The sequence below is a fragment of the Vidua chalybeata genome, chromosome 2 (genome assembly GCF_026979565.1).
Source record: "Vidua chalybeata isolate OUT-0048 chromosome 2, bVidCha1 merged haplotype, whole genome shotgun sequence".
Lineage (NCBI taxonomy): Eukaryota > Metazoa > Chordata > Aves > Passeriformes > Viduidae > Vidua > Vidua chalybeata.
In genome coordinates this window covers 105,886,602-105,909,869 of record NC_071531.1, presented here as the reverse complement: position 1 = coordinate 105,909,869, position 23,268 = coordinate 105,886,602, and the positions used below count along the sequence as shown (strand labels likewise).

The 23,268-nt window shown below is 40.3% G+C and overlaps 1 protein-coding gene across 4 annotated transcripts in view; it reads right to left on the bottom strand.

Annotated features, from left to right (window-relative positions):
• Window positions 1–23,268, bottom strand: part of NRIP1 (nuclear receptor interacting protein 1) — a 74,058-nt gene that overhangs the window by 21,006 nt on the left and 29,784 nt on the right. For 2 of the 4 annotated variants that reach the window (XR_008429277.1, XR_008429275.1), the window contains exons 2-3: window positions 16,170–16,311; window positions 15,571–15,742 (exon numbers count right to left, since the gene is read on the bottom strand). The gene's annotated coding sequence lies outside the window, so the exon portion shown is untranslated. Of the gene's footprint in view, window positions 1–1,990; window positions 2,040–15,570; window positions 15,743–16,169; window positions 16,312–23,268 lie in introns of those variants that run through there. The other 2 variants (XM_053935071.1, XM_053935070.1) reach the window with 1 other exon arrangement.

The following is a 23,268-nucleotide window of genomic DNA, read 5'->3' as shown; positions in this document are numbered from 1 at the left end:
GTGACATCATGTAGAAAATATCTGCAATCCAGTTCTTATCCATTCCTCTTTGGAGAGCTGGAACAGGCATCTTTCCACGCAGTGATCCAAATGTAAAGCACTTCAAGGGTTCTGTCTTTTAAAAGGGGGTAATGACAAACAGGAGCAAACAACCAGCCAATACAGCAACAACAGTAAGTATGACAGCTAGCAAAAAGCACTTCTGGTCAATTTAGTAGTCAACAACAGTCCACAACAATGGATTATGTTGAAGGACTGGATGGCTATCAATCCCCAATTCTGTAAAAGTACAATTTGTACTGATTTTTTATAAAAATGGTTCATGGTTATATTTACATGTGTGAAAAGTCAAGTAAGTTCCCAAAAAATCTTAGAACACCATATTGATGAACAGTGTAGTGGTAAGTTCTTGAACTTTGTACTTCCTTTTTGCTTACTTATTTTCCCTGATGTAAGTACACCTATGAATTTTAATGGGACAATAAAATAATGACAAGGTTATGCACACATGCAGATCTGTTCATGAGGAAGGCATCAAAATTTTTCAAAAAATATTAAAGTTACAGACATATGCATAGGACAGAGGGGTATCTACCATGCTAAAACCCAGTAAGACATCACCAGTTTAAGCATCATGACTACTAAAAGCACACTAGTTAACATTTAAAGTTTCAGTATTCTTCTATCATTCAAAATACAGCACAGGATTTCCAAGATGTGCAACATCAGTTATTCCAGTATTCTCATTCCTCAAGTTGTTCAACAAAAAACAACTATTGCAGGTGATTTGGTTTTTCACATGCTGGAAGTCTGATATCGATTCATCATCAAATAAAATTTGTAACAATGAAAGGCAGTGGGAGGTAGGCGGTGAATTTCTCTCTGCAAATCTTGTCTCAGCCTTGAGGGAAATATCTCAGAATTACAGTTTGAATCTATTCAGTTAATGACTACTGAAAGAATGTGGTGAGAGTGGGAGAAGCTGTCATAACAAAAGACCTAAAAGTCAAGAATCTAGCAAATAAACAGGTGAAACTGCACCAAAGTAGCTCAAGCCATGTATGATGTAGTATAAAGTCATTACCTGATACTTATTATCTATAACCACAACTCTATCAATTCAGCTGATCAGCTATGTATTATTTCTAGTTTACCCTGCCATAGCAGAGATTTGGATATGGCTGACAGGTCACAATCCATGTTCTTTGTCTTATATAAAACCATCTTTCCTTGATGTAACTGGAAGAGTCATTTCCCAGCTCAATGTAACATCAATAATGCCACTGTTTTCTAAATCAATATATAGTAAGGCCTTGTCAATAATCTGAAGGTAAGTTTCACTGACTGCCTGCATTATTACTAAAGCACATTTTTTTGGTTTCTTCTCTTTTTCAGTCTATACATAATCTCGCTAAAGAAGGATGGTTTTGTTCAAATTCTGTTGCTCAATTTCATCAGTGAGTGAGACCAAAAGAACTCAAATGAACACATTAATGTGATTTCATTCAATAGCATTTAAGAACTGTGAGTACCTACAGAATCTTACAGAATCATAAACAACTCCCAAATAAATGCTGAAGCAAATTATATTGGAAAGGGAGGTACAAGCCAAAGAGGGCAGCAAAGGAATACCAGAGGGAAAAAACCCACAACCCAAAACACTTTCTCAAAGGGACTTAATGCTATTAAAACCATACAATTTCAAATCCATTTGTCAGGAAAAAGCCAGAAGTGCTGGTGGGCAGGTGACCATGTCTTCAGCCTCTCAGGAAACGAAGCAGATTGTTACCTCAGCACCCTCGTTAGCAATGTCAAGAGAATGAGATCAGGACTATAGAGGGATGTGAAATGAATCATCTTCTGACTGGGAATTCCTAAGAGGGATAAGCACCAAAGCTAGTGTCAATGAGACAAAGTTACCACTCCGGGTCCAGGGTGAGAACAAAACAGAAGTTAATAAACTTCTCAAATTCAGGGCAGAAACTCATACCTTTCAAATGTCAATGCAGGATCTTTGTGAATCTGGTTTTCACTCCTCCCTGCCAAAAATAAATACATTATAATCAGGATATAGAAACTTATGGTGGAAAATAATTATATTTCTACAGTAACAGGAAAGTAATTTTGTTAATTCAGTATCTGCTCACAAAAGGGAGCCTGTCTTACTTCTTAACAGGGTATGAAGAGATTAATATAAAGTTTTCCCAAAAAGCTGGTTATATTTATGGTTAATTTGTGAGAGTATCAGAACTTGACAAATTAACAAAACTGAGCTGAACAAGCTGGTAAAGGTAACCTACCAGGAGAGAGAGGATAGCTCTCCTTGCCTGGTTAATACTACCCACATTGTAAAAAAAAGCTGTCAACAGAAGATTATCTTTATTCTAACACTATCCATTTATTCCCACTATCCACTTACCCACCATGACAAAAAAAAAAAAAAGTCCCAAACGAACAACCAGAAAGAAACCAGGAACACACAACACACCCATGGCACTGCATTCTGTTTCTCTAGAATCTTACTGTCTCCTGCTCTCATCATTACCCTCATTCAGTCTTCCCTCAGCTCCCCACTTCCACAATCCACACCTGTGTAGTATTAACAACATCCAAAGACCATTCCACACTGCACAAAACACAGCTATTATTTTAATCTTTCCCCTGAAGACACTCTGTTCATATAACCTTTTATTTCAACTTTTCAATTGTTATTCTCTTGCTCTAGATTAAGTTTAGAATTTCTCATCTGAATTCTACGAACATTAATAACTTCCATTTCTATCCACATAACCTAACCACTTATTGTGTCCTTTTTCCTTACCCTTTTGTTTCCACAAACACTCGTTTCTACTATAATACTGAGGCACCTCTCACATAGGAAATTCCATTATGCTTCTGCACTGCTCCCCAGGCGAAGATCATCTGCACTCTGGAGGCTACTTCTTCCTCTCCTCCAGCAGTAAATTACCAGAGCAAAAATTAATCCAAATCCACCAAAATACCTCCTGCAAGACCACAAGCCAAAACACAAATGATATATGTTGCTTGCCCTTCCTCACAGACTTGTTTGTTCCCTTTTCCTCATCGTATTCTATAAGAAGTTTAAAATAAATACATCTGCACCTGTGAGATGCTGACAAGTTCAGCTGGACAGCAATTAAATGAAGCCCTAGAGCAACACTGGCCTCCAAAATAAGTATGTTTTCTCTTCCTCTTACAGAAGAAAAAAAAAAATGCATTTATTGGTTTTGCAGTACAACAATACGTGCTGCTGTAATAACAGTTTTAACCCAATACCTGTCTTTTACTACATATGATTGGAAGGGAAATAAAGAATGATATACCCTAAAAGATCAACAGAACACAATGACTAATGATAGGAAGAAAAGGGTACAAAAGGCCTAAAATATAATGTAGAAGGGCTAAAATACAGCATCAAAGGGCTCCCCTTCTCTTGAGCTGCTACTTTTAAAAAGTCCAGTGAAAGCTCTTTCACTTCTCCAGCTGGTACAATGACAATATCCCTACCCTGATGCAATCTGCTTTTACTTCAGAGGGCACAGAGGCAAGAAAGACCAGAAAGTGAAAAAATATTGCTCCTAGGAAAGAAAGGAGATACTTCTTTTCAGAGAGACCGTAACTATTTACTTACTTTGAATCATGACCACATTAATGACAAGAATGAGGAAACTTTGAGGAGCAAGGTGAAGGCTGAGGGAGCACCTGTCCCAGGGACTGGCTAAGCATAAACCCAGACCTCCTCCAATGAAACCAAGGAAGCTTTCTGTGTCCCAACTGCCTTCATGAAATAACCTTCCCAGACCAACCAATACTGTAAGTTTCCATTTTTTTGAACATAACTTCTCCAGGTCAAACCAGAGTGGTTTGATTTACTGGGTCTATGTCTGAATTCTGTTTTAGTGCAAATAAAACGTAACCCTTGCTTCCGAAGTCGCCTCATATCTCTCTATTAAATCATGTAAACCAGAGCTTGCTTGTAGCACTTGGGAAGGTGAACAGTTTGACTGACCAAGAATAACCTACCAGGATGCAAATTCCACTTGCCTGCTTTATATGCTGCCGGGTTTATGAGAGCAAGTCTGTCTGTGCTTGACATTTGGCATAATTACTACTGTAAAATGTTTTATATTCCTGTAAAATCAGACTATGACCCCCAAGTGCTTACAAACTGAGAGGAGCTGCAGAGATAATGAAGCAGAAAGGAAAGATGTAGGGAAAAAGTAAGTATAAAAGAGGAAGAGAGTATCAATGCCAGGAAAGATTGTGAGACTGTTCAAGCTGCCTGACCAGCATGGAGTCCTAAACTGTAAAAAATGACAAGCAGAAACAGGTTACAGTAGGATACTGCACACTGTAAAACATAATAATCAATTTGCCTCACTAAAATATAAAGCCAGAGGTGAAATTCTAGGTAGCATGGTTCCTACCAGACAGCTCTATTTCTCTACCATGTTGTAGAAAGTATTTCCACTGAACTGCAGTAAACTTTGTCACAATGCACATGCATGGAAAGTCCAGAATTTTCATGGGTTTAGACTGTTTTTACAGTGATTTTGACCAAAGGAACAAGAGGAAGGACTGGAAGCTCTAAAACCTCTTGACTCTAATCTGTTGCTGAAAAACAGGTGGGATGGAAAGGAGAAAAAAACCAGCAAATTACTGCATATCCATCACCACTCAAGACCAAAAGCTCCACTTATATGGGGGCATGTGGGGTAGGATTCCAAAACAAAAATTAACAGACTTAAAACCATTCTTGCAATTCACTTCCACACGTAAAATATAAAGCATGCACTGAATGCAAATTATTTTTGCCAGCTGCTTGTTAAGACACGAATGATTGCAGAACATGGAGTAACAACAAGCTCCTTTTTGCTAATATATCTGAAAACATCTTTCTTGTGTTTTCCACAAATTCTTGTATTTCACTGCAGTTACTTTACTTGAAGCAAGTGTATATTTTTCAGGAGCAAGCATGATCCATGTTCCTCACAAATAATTATCAAAGGAAAGCTAACAGTGCACATCTAATTTCTAATGCGCATCCAGAAAACCCAGACAACTTGATAGGGATATGTATGCACAATCTTTGCCACTTCAGGTACTAAAACCTCCCTTGTTTAACATTTCTTTTTGTATAATTGGCAAATTTGATTATGAGCTTAATTTTCGCATAGTAAAGCTCATCTCACCATTTTTAATTTCAAACTGGCTTGCACTCCATCATGACTAGCTCAATGCTACAAAAACCTTTGACATCGCAACCTCATAAATCTTGGAGAGCAGAAGAAATTTTCGTAGGAGCAGGGAACTGTTGGTAAGATACTTCTTCCACTGCTGACTGTACTCTGTCAGCTGTGCAAATGCCCACACTTGCAAATTACACAAAACATGCATCTGAACTACCCTTCCATGAAATTATTTTCTCTGGTAAAATGACAGTCACAGGTAGAAAAGCTGAGAAGAAAATGTTTGAAATTGACCAAGCATCAGGGGCTTTTTTGATGAAACATACAACCACAATTTAAAAACTTAATAATAATACCAATAAAAAAATAATCTTAATGTACTCCACCACCAAGCTGCAGAATGCAAGCAACATCCTAAGTACAGAAAGGACTTTCACAGACTTATGCATTCACTACATGAATCTGGAGTTAAAATCCCAAACTATTTTGGATTTGCGTGAACTACAGAATTAAATTACATATTGTTTATACATAAACCGAGTTCATTAAAAAACCCCACTCACAAGCAAACTAACAAGTAAGAGGCATTTCAGCTACCAAAGACCTGTTTCAATCTGACATCTAAATATCTGATGTTAGATGGCTGCTGCTATTTACAGACTGATCATAGTAATTTCACTCCTCCGTTGTTCACCAGGACCTCTCATTACATGCACTGTGTGGGTCTAAACCATGTTGGAGGCTACTGGGTACTGTCAAAATTGCAAGAAAAAAGAGATTCCATCTTGGAACAAAACAGAACATTTTAGGAACATCCATGAACATATCACAGCAGCACTTTGGAATACTCCTACTCTACGCAAGAGGAACAGCGAAGACAGGAGAAGATTAAGCAGCCTGCTCAGTAGCACATTAACTCCATAACCATAGCAAATAAAGAAAGATTTTCTGAGTTTCAGCTGAGTTACAAGATAGTCGCTATACAGTTTGTGGGTGTTTTGGTTTTTGGGCATTTTTCCCCTACTATTGAAACCAAACAACAATTGGGTACCTTAAACTAAAGGAGTAGGAATTGCACACTATAGTAAATGCCTTTCTCTTCCAAAATAAGACCAATTACTGGCATTCCCATCACCCTCAGGTAGAGATGTATGTCAGTCAAATGCCGTAATATGGTTGGTTCCACTGTACCTGCTGAAACAACGTTCTCTCCAACGAAACATCACGTCAGTACTGAACTAAAGTATCAGAACTGAAGTAAACATGAATGATGGTATTATGATCAAAAATATATTCCACCAACTTTCCCTGGGCAAGAACTATTACATGGACTGGAGCCGCAAAAGCCACTGCACAGCAGCTCTTCTGATCCACTGACCACTTTCAGTCTCTTTCCTAACCAAGTACAATAAAGTCCTTTCAATCCTTAAGCAAGGGTCTCTCACAGCCAAGTACATCTGTACACATATCTAAGCACTTCCTGCCCAAACAGGTCCATTTTTAACTCCTTTCTTTAGAAAGCTGTTAAAACCTGGCTTTTGCCAGTCTAATTCAGCTGCAATACACTCACAGCTCAGATGAACCAGAACACAGGGTGTGCCTTCATCCCTGGTTCCACCAGTGAAAAGGCAGAACTGCAGCAGCCCGTGCCAGCAGCAGTGAAAGAACTGATGCTGCAGCAGCAAGTGAATCCAGACAGACAGCTTTCTTTGTGCTGAACTGCTCAGTGGTGCACAGCCTCTGGAATCCTGTATTACTCCAAGCCTGACTGAGCCTCCTCTGCAACTCTCCTGAGTAACTAGAACTAGGCCTGCAAAAACAAGTTTACTCCCCCTCAGTAATCAATATTAACATTTTTCCCCAATGAGTTTGGACAAACTCAAATTCTAGCTTCAAAAGCTGGAAGTTTCCAAACTGACCAAACTCAGCCAGTAACTTGGCTCCTATACCTACAGATTTGTAGAACTCCCAGATAACTGCCCTGCTGTTCTCTTTGCCTGAGTGAGAGAAAATGGATCATGCAGTTGCCAGTGGCTCAAGCATCTAAGTCTGGGAGGAGGGGAGGCATCCCAAACCCTCTAATTGCTAATAGTCAGTGCCACCTATGGTTGATGCTGCAGAAACAAAGATCCAAAGAAAGAAAGAAAAGAAAGACAGAAAGAAAGAAAAGGGTTTTTGGAACTTTTAACAAGGTTTTATAAATGGCTTCAGAAGAACAGATTAGACAAAAATCTATGAATAATTTTCATCTATTTTAGATCATTTACCACTGCTGTACAAGGTAAGGTGCTAGTATCAAAACCAGGTCTAAATTCTTTATATGATTTTACAACAAAAATATCTTTAAAACACACTGGAAGTTTAAAGTGCAGCTTTCTATTTTCTTATGTTACCACACTTGTCTCCTCAAGTAAAATTCATCTCGTTTTTATTAACAGCTCCATTTCAACCGTTCAACCTGACTCTGGCGCTGCAGATGCTTTGGCCAGTGGTCAGGAAAAAGATACCAGAGAGTATTTCATCACGCCTTACAAAATCCTCCATCACCCCAACAAACTATCAGCAATAGACTGTATTTTCTGGGAAAGTTAACCAACACAATAGACACAGTAATTCCCTCCAGAGGTTTCCCAGCAGTCTCAGTTCAGTACACAGGGCCATTAATTACACAACTGCCTTTAGCATTAGCAGGATTCTGGTAGTGACAGCACTGGTTGAGTTAAGGCAGCCTTCAGTATCTGCACCAAAAATCTATCTACTTGAAGTTATGTAACACTTCCACTTCCTCTCTTCTTTATTCTGGTAGAGCATGGTAACAGAAAGAAAAGGGGTGGAGATGGGGAACTAGCATTTTGCAATCTCAAGCAGGGCACAGCTACCTTTCAAAAAAAAAAACAGATGTAATCTGGAATTCACCTCTAAAATCTGCCTAAACTAACACTCAAGCACCAACTCTTACTTAAAACTTAGATTACAGGGGAAAACCTATGTAATACAGGTAACCAATGCTGGAATCAACTGCATACTTCCATTATAAGAAAGAATTGTTTTTAAAATCTGATTTATTTGGTTGGGGTTGTGTTTGGTTTTGGGTTTTCTTCCTCATTTGGTGTCTTCTCCATCACCCTACACACAATACAGCAGTCTACCCCAGGCCAAATTGCATTCCAAAATTCTCATCAAGATTCTAATGTCATCAGTCATGCTCAATCAGTAAAGTTTGCAGCAAAAGTTTTAATTCAGCAAACATCCTTCTACTTTCCATTAAAAAGAACCCCCAAAAAAAAAAGACCACCAAAAACCTAGGAAAAATCACAGGCTACTCAAGCTGATATATTCCATGACACTAAGAAAATCAAGACAAAATGAAAAATAGCACATCATCAGTCCTCTTTTAACTATGATCTGAAAAGTCTACCTCATATCTCTAATGATATGCTGAGAATTGAAAAAAACAAAAAGAAATGAAATCCCCACAACTCTCAGAACTGGCTCTTCTCAACACAGGAATTTTAAGAAGTCCAAGGCAGTCACAGCAATCTTGACTGGTAAAATGTTTTCAAGGACTTGGATTTAATCACATGTCATTTTCTTTTCCTCTGATCATTTATTTAAAGTCATAGGTTGAATTATTTATGAACAAAAGTTAATTGCATTGAAATGCAGTATTGCCCTGTATTTATCTAACACCTTCTTCAGAACTCAACCTCCTGTCTCCAACTGGTTAAAATCTACAAAAAATCAATACAAATTTGAGATAAGTATTAACCATTTCTATAGCATTACTGAAATGCCCTTAAATATGGTTGAATATGATGAAGTTGTCCCTGGATCCTCCCATCTGCTGCGTAAATTGTGCAACTGTTCTTACCAACTTTTGTTTTTGTTACAACATGTGTTTGTGTTAAAAAAAAAAAGTAATTTGGGGGAATGATAGCTTATTCACAGATTTGGTTTGAATAAGTAATTTTTGACTAATTAGTTGCAATTAAAGTCATATTTGACTCCAAACAGTCACATCACAGAGCCTCCCAGACTGGGGCTCTTCAGAAATTTTCTTAGCTGTCAAAGGATCTCAGAGATCAATAACTTGCATGTATAAGGCTGTACTGACACTCTCTGCAAGGTCTAAAATGGAAGCTCAGAGGTACACTCATAAACATACCCCACACCTATAAAGTGTTAATCTTAAGTCAGCAAGGCCATTTGACAGAAGCAACTATTACAGTGCATGACTGCTCCTCAGGACATACAGCGTTTTCCAAGTCCTTCATTTCCTTAAAGGAACTCATTTACTTGTCACCTGCCAGGACAAAGAGCAGAGAGGATTTCACAAATACCTCTGTGGCTTGTGCGTGGTGATAACACACCAGGAGAAATAGATTTTCATTTTCTCATCAAAATATTAGATTAGGTTTACATGTAGATTTAAATGCCCAGGAGGAGTCTGCCACCTGTCCTAAACTTAATTAGTTAGGAATGTCTGCATGACAAGAGCAGATAGTTCAGATGTTTTGGAGTGACCACAAGCAAACATCCAAATAATCAGCAACAAAATTTCAGTGATGCCAAGAACGAACCACTAAGCACAGCCCTCTGTGAAACAGCCTGAATTTTATTAATGGAGTGCTTCATACTTCCCACACAACTGAAATCAGCTGAGCATCTGTAAAACCAGAGAATCAACTATGTAAAGTCCACAGCTGGGTTAAGGAAACAAAGAGCCCTAGATTTCCTATTAAAATAGGAGTGCATATTTACACATTACTAAAGGGGGGTTGGTGAGTGTGTGTGTGTGAGATATGAAGACTCAAATCCTCTAAGACTTTTCCTCAGCTTTGTTCTTGTGCTGTTTATCACAGCAGCACATCTAAGATTTGCAGGTTTTTGTACCTCCCCTAACCCCCTCACATACCCCCCCCCCATGTAGGACCATCACAGCAGATTAGTAACTAGGAAAAAACAACACATTTTCATTTAAAGAGGCAAACACATCCATGTTCAAGTATATTTCACATTAACCATCTTGCAAAAAGCTAAACCCAAATCCCCTTAAAACATTAATTAGAATTTTATCTGTGTAGGTACGTAGCAACTACTGACACTGATGTGAGGAACTGAATAGAATACAGAGAATTCAGTTAATCATCTCCTTACGTTGCCATTGGCACATAAATTTGTCTCATTAGCAGGGGCTACTTAGTTCGCTGTAGTAAACAAAGCTCCCGATACGACAGCCTCACACTTTTCATTCATTCACGTATTTTTCTTTCCTTAGACTTCTAGCATGTGCCATAGAAGCGCCGAATGTTAAACATTCCTGGAGTGTCACAATATGTAATACAATAAAACAGATTACAACCATACCTTTCTTTCACAGCAGTGGTGCCAAGCACAGGTACACTGTAGCAATCAATTTGTTCTGCAGACAGTAAGGCTTTCATAGAATACTAATGCAAAATCTCTTTTCTTTCTCCTTCGACTTGACTCCCCAATGCCTGGGTCCCAACCAATACAAGGAGGAGGGCAGAATGTCTTCTGCTGAGATAACCACAACTACTAATCAAGTATACGTGTACAAGGGCACAGGATTAAACCTCCACCGGGCTTGACTCGGGCACCGAGAGCAGCTCAACACATGCACAGCAAGGTCAGAATTAAACACACACACACACGCACGCGCACCTACTTGAGTGAACTAATTTATCACACTTTACCACTGACGGCTTTTTACCTCAGGGGAGTAAAATTACATCCTGGTGAACTGACGAGGCTCAGACACAACAGTTTCCCACAACAAATCAGATTTCTCGGAGAAGGGAACTGGCTCAGAGGTGAACGCTGCTCTCCCGGTTTCCCAAACTCCGTGCACACCACGCCGTGTGTTTGTGCATATATGTGTGTGTGTGTGCACACAGGTGTGACACACACCAGCAGGCATTGGCTGAACCAGAACCACAGCGGCAAAGTTCAAAAACAGGCACTAACTCCCTTCGAGAGACTTCTCTTTCTGATTATATTTATCTTTACCTCTTAACATAATCAATCTATCAAGTCTAATTACTCCAGAAGAAAGCATTTTATTATTGTCTAACATAGCAAATGTCAAACAAGCTGTTCATTTACCTTGAAGTTTATTAGCATAGAAATGCAACATGAAGATGCTCTCAAAACACTGTCACTTGTATTCACAACATTTTCAAAAACCCACTTAGCAGGTTTTTATTGCCTGGCATAGTTGGATACTGTTCTAGTTCTCAAAATAGGTAGGGCATTATCTTAACTGTATTGCCCTTGAGCTGATATAAATAAGACTTTTTCTTTAAACATCCAATTTATATTTAACTTTTCTCTTTGGTTCCCCTTAAATAAAGATTTTTCCAACTTTCCACTCAGCTGTACATATGTGGATACATGTTATTTCATAGAGGTTCATATATGTGCCTTTCAAGGAGTACAAAGTGAAACACTGAAATTTCAAAGCAGAGAATTTTTTCCCCCCTTCAAGTTCTGCCCTGTCATGCATCCTTCCTGGCGTTTTCCTTCCAGTACAACCAGATGTGCATTTTATCAAAAACATCAAGATGAGCCCTAGAAATTATCATTGGCAGGGTTTTAACAACACTGCTGTTGCACATGACCCGAATTGAGAAGAAAACACTGCACAAATGCTCCCCAAAATAATGCCTGCCACTTTACCTAGGACAAATTAGCAAAACATTTTTGAAATATCAGTGGCTTTGCAGAGACACCAGCAAAAAAGCAGCGTTAATCAATACTGATGAGTTTGTCCTTGACATACTGACCGTGTCATCGGGCTATTGTCATGTGATATCATGTCATTTCCCCACCTGGCTCATGACCTTGTCCTTTAAATGACCCAAAGCTTCCCTCAAGTAGCAGGAGGCCCCTCCCCGCTGCCTCAGCAAGGTCGAACGGGTCAGCGTGTCCTCATCTATAATCCACCACCATTTGTCAGCAGGGAGGCTGGAGGAGGCAGGCTTGCTACAAGGGGAGAATGCCCAATTAGGCAGCTGTCACACAAAGCATAGGCTGCAAAATTATCCCCTGTCAAAAGAAAGAGCAGCTGCGGGTGCCAATTACAGCAACCTTTCAACCCTTTAGGTACTGGAAACTACACAGAAGTAAATGAAGTACAATTAGTGATAACAAATCGATGAATTAGGACAGTAAATTAGAAATTACTAGCAGGTGAGCTTAGGTCTCCCATAATATTAAGGGCACAGCACACCCCAGGCAAGGGCAGGAATATACAGATTCCACAGAGCACATCAGTTTTGTCTTATCCGTGCCTTCCTTGTGTGGAGCCTGTTTCTCTCTGTCCTTTTCTTCTCACGAGCCTCGCCTGAGCCAGATGGTGCAGGGAAGGGAAAAAAGAAGCAACCCAAAGAAGAAAGAAGTTGCAGCACCCTATCTTCCCTCTTTATCCTGGAAAATGCAATTTCCTCCTTTCTCAGGAGGTCCTCAGAGCCAGCACAATCTCTTTCTAGTAAGCACACTCCATCTGACATTTACTGCACTGCAAGTTCCAGCTGAATAAGGTTTACCCTGGAAAAAAATCCCCAACAAAACAGGAATAAAAACAATCAGAAAAAATAAATCCCCCAGTAAATTTTATGTCAATTACTCTTGAAACACTTAAATCTGAGTTAAGTACTAGACTTTTGATGACAGGAGCAGACTAATTTCTATACATTTCACTTCTCAGACAAATAATGCAGTGACATCTCTGAGCATATACAGAGCCCAAACTCTGCAAGCAAAGTTTCTACTCCATGATTCTTCTTTTGCCTTTTTTCCCCTTAGTGAACAACTCACAAGTGGTTTTTTGCCCTCACTGTTTTATTAAGCAGACAAGCTGGAAAGTTACTGTGTGCTGGCACCAAAAGGCAGGTCCTACAGTCTACAGTAAATCCAGCTTCTCCTCTGGTGCATCAGGTCAATCCTTTTAACAGGAGAGTGCTACCCGTGGATACCTGGGGCTCTGCATGCCCAAGGCAACCACAGAAGGGTGGTCACCTTACCAGCCCCTGGCATTTACAGAATAAGCAGCTTAGAAAAAAGAATAAGGAAAAGAAAAATAGGAGGATAGGATTAAAAGTATGAATAATTAAGATACAGCCACATGAAAGCATGGTTGAGACAGTGGTACCAACACCTTTGTATTTAGGTGCTTTGACTCAAAGTGACAAGTAAATTTGAAGAACAAAATTCAAATGCATCTCCTCTTTCCAGACAGTTCACAGTTATTTCAAACTAAATGAAATTGCCATTTCTTGTCAATTCTCTTCTTTCATTTCTCATTCCCTAATCCCAAAATCCACCTTTAATATGGTCTTACGCCTTGCAACCATGCTGAGCACTGAGGACAGGAGTCCAGATTCCTCCCAGAGGCAGCTCTGAATAATACCTGTATTCTTGCACTGCATTTCATACATGTACTCACACATGCATACATATATTAATGCTAATACATTCATCAAAATATGAGACAGAGCAGAAATTAAACCACTGATCTCCAACAAGCAATTTCCTATAGCTATCTCTTGATCTCTCGACAGTGAGTATTCCACTGTTTAATAAGAAAAAAAATCTTACAGTCATAACTCTGATAAGAGACAGGATAATAAAACACTAACTATAAATAATGTAAAAAATGCTCATTTAACAGCAGTTGCGATAATGCTCATCCAGTTTGACATTTCTTTTTGAGTAGCATATGGAAACCGTAGAGTACTGAAAGAGTTAATGTGTTTAGAATTCAGTTTCCATCATACTTGGGTGACTATCTCTTTAAATAATTTAAATCCTCTCCATCAACTACAAAGCTGTTTTGAAGCCATTTAGCTTTGTTCTTTACATGTGTTCTAATTAAGAAATGACCTTGTCATCACACACACCAGAAATCCTGGATTATTTCCTGCAGCAAAAATCTACGACGCCAAATTAAAAAAAAAAAAAAAAAAAAAAGAAAAAGAAAAAAATATATACTTCTTCCTTTAGTGAGGAACTGAGGAAGTTGTTGGTTGGCTGAATGCTGAAGCAGTTTCACCGCATAATTTTTGTGTGTGTGTTGTTGAATGTCACAGGGCGGGTTAGTGTGACCTTGAGCTGCATCAGCAGCACAGCAAGGGTCGAGATGCCTGCAGGCGCCCTTGTACTGGATTTGCAAGACAAAAACCTTCAAACTGGCTGAAGGACATCTTAAATCTCTTCAAAGGTTTTCCCGAACTAATCTGGGCTGCTCTTAGCCGGATCTGTGCCAGTGTGAGAGGCAAAATTAAAAACAAGGTCTTTGACAGGATGTTGTCTCCTCTTAACCCTTCCCGTGCAGGCGGCAGCACCGCGGCCGCGCTGGGAACGCACCGAGGGAGGCTCAACCCGCAGCAATTCTTTCATAACCCAATTATGTAAGGCACCATTTCCTCGGAGCCGGGCTCTTGCTCCCGCACAGCACCCAGACGGCTCCCCCGCTCCCCCGCTCCACCCCTCGCCTCCCCCGCTGCTGGAAATGCCCAGCATTCCCCCAGCACCCTGCGGGGACAGAGCCAGCTCGCCGGAGGCAGAGGGGAGCTCAGTGCCTCCGCTCCCCCCACAAATATCCCGGGAGAAAAGACACTTCTTCCAGGTGGAAGCAGTAGCACCCATCACAGCATGTTGTGCATGCTAAGGCCAGGCAGGTGAGGAGGAGGAGGGTCAGGAACATGCAGACGGTTTTTGTGGTAGGCATCAGACATGTTTTATGAGAAGGAATTAAAAAGTGACCACTTCTCGTCCTAACCTGTGATCTCCTTCTCAGTCATCCCGAGCCAAGCAGGAAGCAGAGCAGAGGGGATTAACATGGGACGGGGACCTACTAAGAGTTGGAGAGCATGACTGTACACACAGGGGAAACAAAAAGAAGAAACCAATTCCCAGCCTGCCTGTGACTGCTCATCATCCCACAGAGTGACACAGAGGCAGAGATAACCTCTAGGAAAGGCCCTAGGAACACATGGTTACTCCACAAAATGACAAGTTTACCCAATGGATTTAGCAGCTTTATTCAAATGCAGCTATGGGCACATTGAAGGGATGGGTGCTTCCTTCAGAAGTGTATTTGCACACAGAATCGCCAACTCCACCTCCACTAAAATTTTGCCAAGTAGGAGAATGCTCAGTTAGAAAGCAACATGGATCCCCATATCCGAATGTGGAGAGAAAGGCATCACCACGTTCCCCCCATCTGTTTGAGTGGTGATATGTTAATGGTCAGATTAAACTGTCAATTTCTCCAAGGGGAAAAAAAATAAATACAAATGGGTTAAAATAACCTCAGCTTAATCAAAAGGAGCCAGCATCACACTTCAGAACTATCTTTTACTGTTTCTAGCATATGCACCAGACAAGTCCTTGAGGAGAAAAAGGAGGAGTCACTCGTACCAGCAGAGGGTGTTGTGATTCTTCTCTGTTCGAGCACGGAAGGCTTCCTTTAGTCTGGTTTTATACAGTCATTTTCTAGGCACTGTAGTCTGTTACACGGTAACAAAACACATTTAAGTTTACTGAAGAAGGACGCGGCTTCGGCAGTTATGTCACAACTGCTATAACACTACCCTTCACCTACCACTAAAATAGATTCACTCCCTCACTCCCAAGAACCACAGCTCTTCTCACAAAACACCCTCCTCATTAGAAGGCTTTAACAATTTTAGTTTTCAGTAACATCAGTGACAGTGCCTTCTGCATCAGCAGAGGAGGAACTTGCACCATACAGATGCTCTTCCATAGGCCTAAGGTTTCCAAGGCATTTGTTACACCTGGACAGAAGGCCACGGTGTTCCCACAACACCTGGCTGTCGGAAGAACCCCCGTGATGACAGTCTCAGGGACTGCTCTGCCACAGAGGCCACCGCATCTCTTCCCCCAGGGAAGCAGGAGGCTGGGGGTGGCACACACCTCATGTGTCTTCTCCAACACATTGCAGACCCTGGCAAATGGAGACTGACCAGACCCATACACGGGTTATTCACTGATCTTCCTGCACAAAGATGTTCTTTTTGCAGCCTTTTCAGTGACGGGATGCCATACAGGCAGCCAGCTGTGGGGGGTTTAAAAAAAACAAAAGAAAAAGTTTAGCCACTTAGTCTATTACACAATTATTGCAGTACTGCATTCCATGCTGTGCTTCTTAGAAAGCTTCCCAGTTCACCCCAATTACCAGGAAGAGGGATTAGAAGAGACCAGTAGAAGTAGCTCCCATGTTACATGTTAACCTAGTAGAAAACACTAAAATGAATTTTCATGGTATGGCCATGCAACATCTGTGATTTCTTAAGCTTCTCCAACGTGTAACAAGACAAAAATATATTATGTTTTTTTTTCCAAACACCAAGTGTTGTGAAAACCCCCAAAACAACAACAAAGAACTCCTATTGCAATGTTCCAGCTGAGCAGGGTGACTCAAAGACGCAACAAAAGCTTTCAAGCCACACAGTCATTGCTGCCAAGTATGGGACACGTTGTGTGGCCCTGCCAGAACTAGAAGCCAAAAGCCAAAAATACAAATTAGCAGCTTTCTTCCAGGGCCACAACAGTTCAGTAAAAACTTTCCAAATCAGGCCATCCCTAGGAGGTTCAGACAGAAACAGTGAGTGCAGTTACACAGCACGCCCACCCACCCAAACCACAGCCACCATGACAATGTCACATCTGTGGAGCTGGACAGTCACTTGTTTCTACCATCCAATGAAAGTGATCTTTGTGGCTACAATTTCTCATGCATGGCAAGCTGCAGAGAGTAAGGCTGTTCCTGGCCTGCTCCTACCACAGGGATACTCACAGGAGTACACACAAGCTCCATCTATGCATGGACAGGATAAGCATTTTACAGACCACCCAAATACAGGTTTCCCACTCAATCTTAATTCTGCCAGTTTCTAGCCGTTGATTCTGAATACACAACATTCATATTCTTTAAACCTAAGACTTCTTTTGTACACAGTGTACCTCAGGTGCAGCAGAAAAAAAGAAGGGATAAAGATGGCAGAAGTTAATATAAGATATTCTCTTTCCAGTTGGACACCATTATTATATAAAAAATATCTGCTAAGGACGCTACTGACAAAACCATTCTCCTGGAACCATACATCCCATCGGCATTTGTAGAAACAGTTGAAAAATCATTTTGTGACTGACCACATATCTCAACATTTCTGGCCTAACTTCCCAGCAGCACCCAAAGATGTCCCTGGTCTACCAGAAAAATGAAAATTAACACTACTATAAAACATTAGGTATATCTGATTTGTAAGAAGCTTTATCACTAGTGTGTTAGTTTTAAGTATGCTCAATATAACTGGCCTTCTTACACTAGTATGCAATAACTGACTTATACTAGTATAAAATAAATTAATTTTGTAATTACTACCTGACAGTAACAGGTAAAGGCAAGAAGTACTGAATAATGTATATTAAAGTCATCAAATACTGTGATCCTTTCCATATTCTCCATTTGGAGAGTACCTACAGGAGGGCCACAAGGATGGTAAAGGGTCTGGAGGGGAAGCCACATGGGGACTGGCTGAGAGCACTTGGTCTGTTCAGCCTGGAGAAGAAGAGACTGAGGGGAGACCTCATTTTGGTCTTCAACATCCTCACAAGGGGAAGTAGAGAGGCAGACATGGATCTCTTCCCTCTGGTGACCAGTGACAGGACCTGAGTAAATGGCCTGAAATTGTGACTGTGTCAGGGGAGGTTTAAGTTGGATGTTAGGAAAGGGTTTTTCACCCAGAGGGTGGCTGGGCTCTGGAACAGGCTCCCCAGGGAAGTGGTCACAGCACCAAACCTGACAGAGCTCAAGAAGCCTTTGGACGGAAAAGGCACATACAAAGCTGCATCCAGCTCTAGGATCCCAGCACAGGAAGGACATGGAGCTGTTGGAGCCAGTCCACAAGAGGCCACCAAGGTGATCAGAGGGATAGAACAGCTCTGCTACGAGGAAAGACTGAGAATTGGGATTGTTCAGCCTGGAACAGAGAAGGCTTTCAGGTGACCTAATTGCAACCTTCCAGAACCTGAAGGGAGCCCACAGTAAAGATGGAGATTATTTACAAGGGTTTGGAGTGATAGGACGAGATGAATGGCTTCAAACTGACAGAAAATACATTTAGACAGAGTATTAGGAAGAAATTCTTTACTGTTGAGGATGGTGAGGCACTGGAACAGATTTACCTGAGAAGTTCAGGATACCACATCCCTAGATTGTTCAAGGCCAGGCTGGATGGGGCTCTGAGCAACCTGGTCTAGTGGAAGGTGTCCCTGGCTCATGGCAAGGGGTTGGAACCAGATTATCTTTGGGGTCCCTTCCAGCTCAGGCCATTCTATGATCCTATGGTACAAATGAAATAACCTTTTTCTGCTGAGATCTCAACTAACACCCAGGCATCTTCCACAACTTGCTAGTAAAGCCCAGTGTTTAATTTAGGTCTCCCACTGACTCTCAAATTCCACAACAATCTTCTGCAGATGTTTTTTCAAAAACAGTAACTCCCAAACTTGGCATATCTTTTCAAAAAGTGGATCTCAAAAAAACAAGCCTGATGACACACCCAGACAGCACCATTCAGTTTTGGGGTGTTCATTTCCTGCTTCAATCATCTCATATACTGAGGTGATTAAGGACATTATCAACACTTCATGCTACATACACTCACAAATACATTTTATTCTAATATTTAACCTGTGTCCTGATTGTGGATTACATGAGCATTTGCAGAAGAATAAGGACTGTATCAGTGTTTAAGACTGTATTTTGCTGAATCAGGACCCTGAACTTTAATGCAGGTTTTTCTCATTGCTGTGCCAGTTTATTTTATTCAGTACAAAGCCACCAACAACCTTTGAGTTCTTCTGCTCAAGGTCATTTTTAACATTCACAAGCACAGCTTTTTGGCTGTCTGCAGAGCACAGATTTTTTTTTTAAAGTGGATTTCAGAGCAAAGTGATGTCTGGAAACATCTTTAAATAGTGAAAAAACATCCTTTAAAGTTGCCTTAATCAGTTACCTGTTAATAATTCTACTTGGCTACCTTTAATACCATAGGCTCTAATTTCATCTCCATCTCTGCACCCACCCATATCTGGAAGGTATAAACATGATATAAATTCAGTTTCAACTCCTGCAATCTCAACGTCTAAGCTACACCTCCCACTCTTAGCCTTTGAAGGCATCCAGTACACAATCAGGTCCTTGAGCTCCTTCCCCTGTTCTGCCAGACACAACATTTGCTAAATTTGCACTTAAAAGGGGGGTAAGGGTGGGGAGCTACCTACATTCAACAATAATTTGCAATATTTTTAATAATCCAGAAGTTTGTTTATATTATGTTTCATAAAATTAAACACAATTCCCTATTCCTCAGACATCCTCTTTCATCACCCCAACAAAACTCCTTAAGCTTCTGTATCACTTCCTCCTTCTTATAATTAAGGATGTGGGATTGAAGGGGGTAATATAAAGAAGCACTTATTTTATTTACACTTCTGACTGTGCTGTATTAAATATTATTAGTATTTTATCAGCAGCTGACTGATAAAGAAACATCACAAGCCTAGGAAATGAAGACTACAGTATGTTTTGGGGGTTTTTGTTGTTTTTTTAAACATATATATCAGTTTCTGCATCATCACTGAAGGGCTACATTGCCAAAGTTCACCTTCAAATACTCTTGTTTAAATACTCTTTGTTTTGTCTGTGCAAATCTCAGTACAAAGCAAGAAGCAGCATACTGATTACAGAAAATACAGCTAGCCATGAAAATTGAAAAGATGGAAGTGTCTGGCAGGCAGGCATGTTTTGTATACACTGTACTTCCACAAGTGTACATCTATGTTAGACATGCACACTTCATCCTGGTACTCCAGGCCACTGAGAAGAGAAGCTGACAACCAGAGAAGCCCAACAGAAGAGTGCATTACACTTGTAGGGTTCCAGCAATGAACACACTGTAATACTGTTTCCACATGTCCAGCAAAATAGCTGAAGCCAACAGCAGTCAGCAGCGATTCCTGGTTAAGTGTATTTATGTACTCAGCTGCCAACAGCACTTGCTTCTCCAAAACAGGCTTCATTAATTCCTAGGTCGTGCAGTGGCTCAGACTCCCTGAATCTCCAGCTGGCAAGAGTGTCAGAAACCCACCCACCACAATGTTCTCTTGCTATTTTGTTATTTCACCTTACAACAGTCTCAATATAGAATTACAGGTGTTTTGTATTAAACTCAATCCAGAGATTCCCACTTTACTGCACACATGTACATTTGCAATGTATGAGGCTCTTTTTTCTTAGCCTTAGAAATCCAAATGGTTATGAATCTCTAATACCTTTGTAAGATTCAGACCTCTTGACTACTTCTTAGCATAGAACACAAAAGTGGTATCAAATCTCACATTAAAGTTAATAGAAACTTAAGTAGAGGAAAGTGAGATTTATCCTGTTCCTAGTCAAGCCATAAGCTTAAGTAAGGACCACTTCTTCATTTACTTAGGAACCAATAGTTTTAAAATACGTAACAATAGAAATAACAAAAAGGAACGGAAAGAAAGCTCCAGGCAATTATCCTGAACTGCTCTCCCTTTCTCAGAAACACTAGATGGATCCTTTTAGAAACAAAGCCCCTGATCTGTCTTGCAGCAAACATAACCCCTCGGCCCAAACACAATGCCTCTATAAAACTAATACACAACAGTTCCATACTCTCAGCAATTTTTCTAACTACAGCAGGTCTTGCCAAACTACTGGCTTAGGAAAGCAGAGAGCACACTAAAATTGTTCTGCTTTTTCAGAAGACACATTAGGTTTCCTTTTAGTGAATACCACAAAACGCAAGTCGAGTCTCTCAAGGTGTGCAATGGTTCATTCAAGTTTGTCTAATTCTTAGTATTTTGCCAATAGTACAGTTGTTACAACCACCACCACCCCCAGGCTGGCTGATTTAAAGAATCAGAAATATGAAGCTTTCACAACTTTTTAAAATGCACCCAGAGATTTCAAAACATTTACAAAACCCCTGTCACTTTTCAATTATTTTCATTTACGGATGATTAACAGTATGTCTGTGCCAAACACGGACATAAAACACATTCTTCAAGAGGTATGAATCTACATAAAAACACAGATTTACCAAATTACAATACTGGGAGAACAACTATTTACCTCAAACAAAAACAAAAAGGCACTTAAGATTAATTTGTCAGCTTTCCAAACTTTCGTGAACATCACAAAAATGGTTTGAGTTATTAGAAATTTACATAATGTATATAATCATAAAAAAACCAGCATTGTTCCACTGTTTCATCTTTCCTGACGTACAACTGAAGCATTTGAGAAACTACGGACAAGAAGAAATGCAGAGCTGGGAGAAGGCAAACTGAATACTAATTGGAAAAAGATGAAGATGGAATGTTACTACTCTAAATATAACTTACATAATTTATAAAATAGTTTTACAGATAAATATCAAATGTCCTCCTAGAGGTTGTCTTAACTTTCTGTTGGTTAATGGATCAGCCATAATAGGGAGAGAATAGGCAAAACTCTAAACCTTTCCTCCTTGCTATGTTTATGTGTTGGTACTAACAAACATCAAACAAAGCATCAACAACAAATTACTGTCCACAGAAAAAAATAAAAGGACCCGGTTCATTTGCTCACAAGAGCAAAATAAACATTATAGTACTCTCCAAAAGCATAAGATGACCAAGAAAAACAACTGTACATATGGTTCACCTACACAGATAGTTCTATGTTGTGTATCCCCCACATCACCCAAAGGATCTCCCATGCTCATGAGGCAGCCTTCTCCTCTCATTTGTCACACTGACAATTGGCATCCAAAGAACAGAAATGTATATGGGAAGAACCTCATGGAAAATTTCCTTCCCTTCATTCTCTTGTATGTATGAAGTCTACAGCAGGAACATTTTGGCAGTGGAATATTCATGCTTACTACCACCTGACATCAAGGTTCATTTCTCTGTGAAAGAGTCTCCAAAGGATAATAAAGTAAAAGCCTGAACACTTGCAAGAAGCATATAATAATGCAGAGAAGCAGTAAAGATTACTCCTGCCCCAAGCAAAAGGAATAAATAGATAATCATGGAAAAGAAACTACTAAGACCTTTCAAAAGCCTGCTACTTAAGAACACAGGAATACCCTGGTCTTTCAACATAACAACCATCAACATCTAACTGATGTCTTTCAAGGCAAGCTCGAGTCATACAAATTCATATAAACCTTTTTTTTTTTGCAACCCAAACCAGAATGCCCGAGCTGCAGCCTGCTGGCCAGATCCAATCCACTGCAACAACTCATCTGGCCAGCTGCCCACTCCTTACTGTCCTCCCCAATGGCTAATTAGATACAGGAAGGAAGCAGGAAAGGGCTCAGGGAATTACCCTCACATCTGATTTCCCACCGCTATGTTTCATAAGGGCCTGCAGCCTCTGCTCTATCAAAAAACACGGCGGAAATTACCACGCGTAGTGATGGTGCTTGTGTATCTCCATATGGCTGTTAATAAATGTGACTTTTGCTCCGTGTCTGCTAGCACTACCAGCCCAGTGTCAGGACAACTGTGTGTTGCCCACACGTTTCTGTTACAACGCACCATTTACACACCCTACCCCAGTTATTCACACCTCTACACACCCCATCATCTGCAGTCCTGACCCTCTACCACCAATGCAGCTCCCTGGAAAAGCTGGACACTAGTTCTCCAAACCAACATGTTTTACACCAAACCAGGCAAGAAATGGCTTGAACTGGGGTGAGTTTCTTCCAAAACAGGCCCAGCTCACAGAGGAATGCTCTCCATGCTCCCTGAGTAACATTTAGCTCTAAGTTGAGAGTGACTGCTAGCTGCCACAACTCCAACAGGGCATGCATACTAATGCTCTTGGACTCCTGCCATATCATCCATATATGCTTTATTACAGCTCATCTCCTTAACGTGCAAGACATTTATCTTCAATTCTTTCAAAATGAGAAAGAAAAAA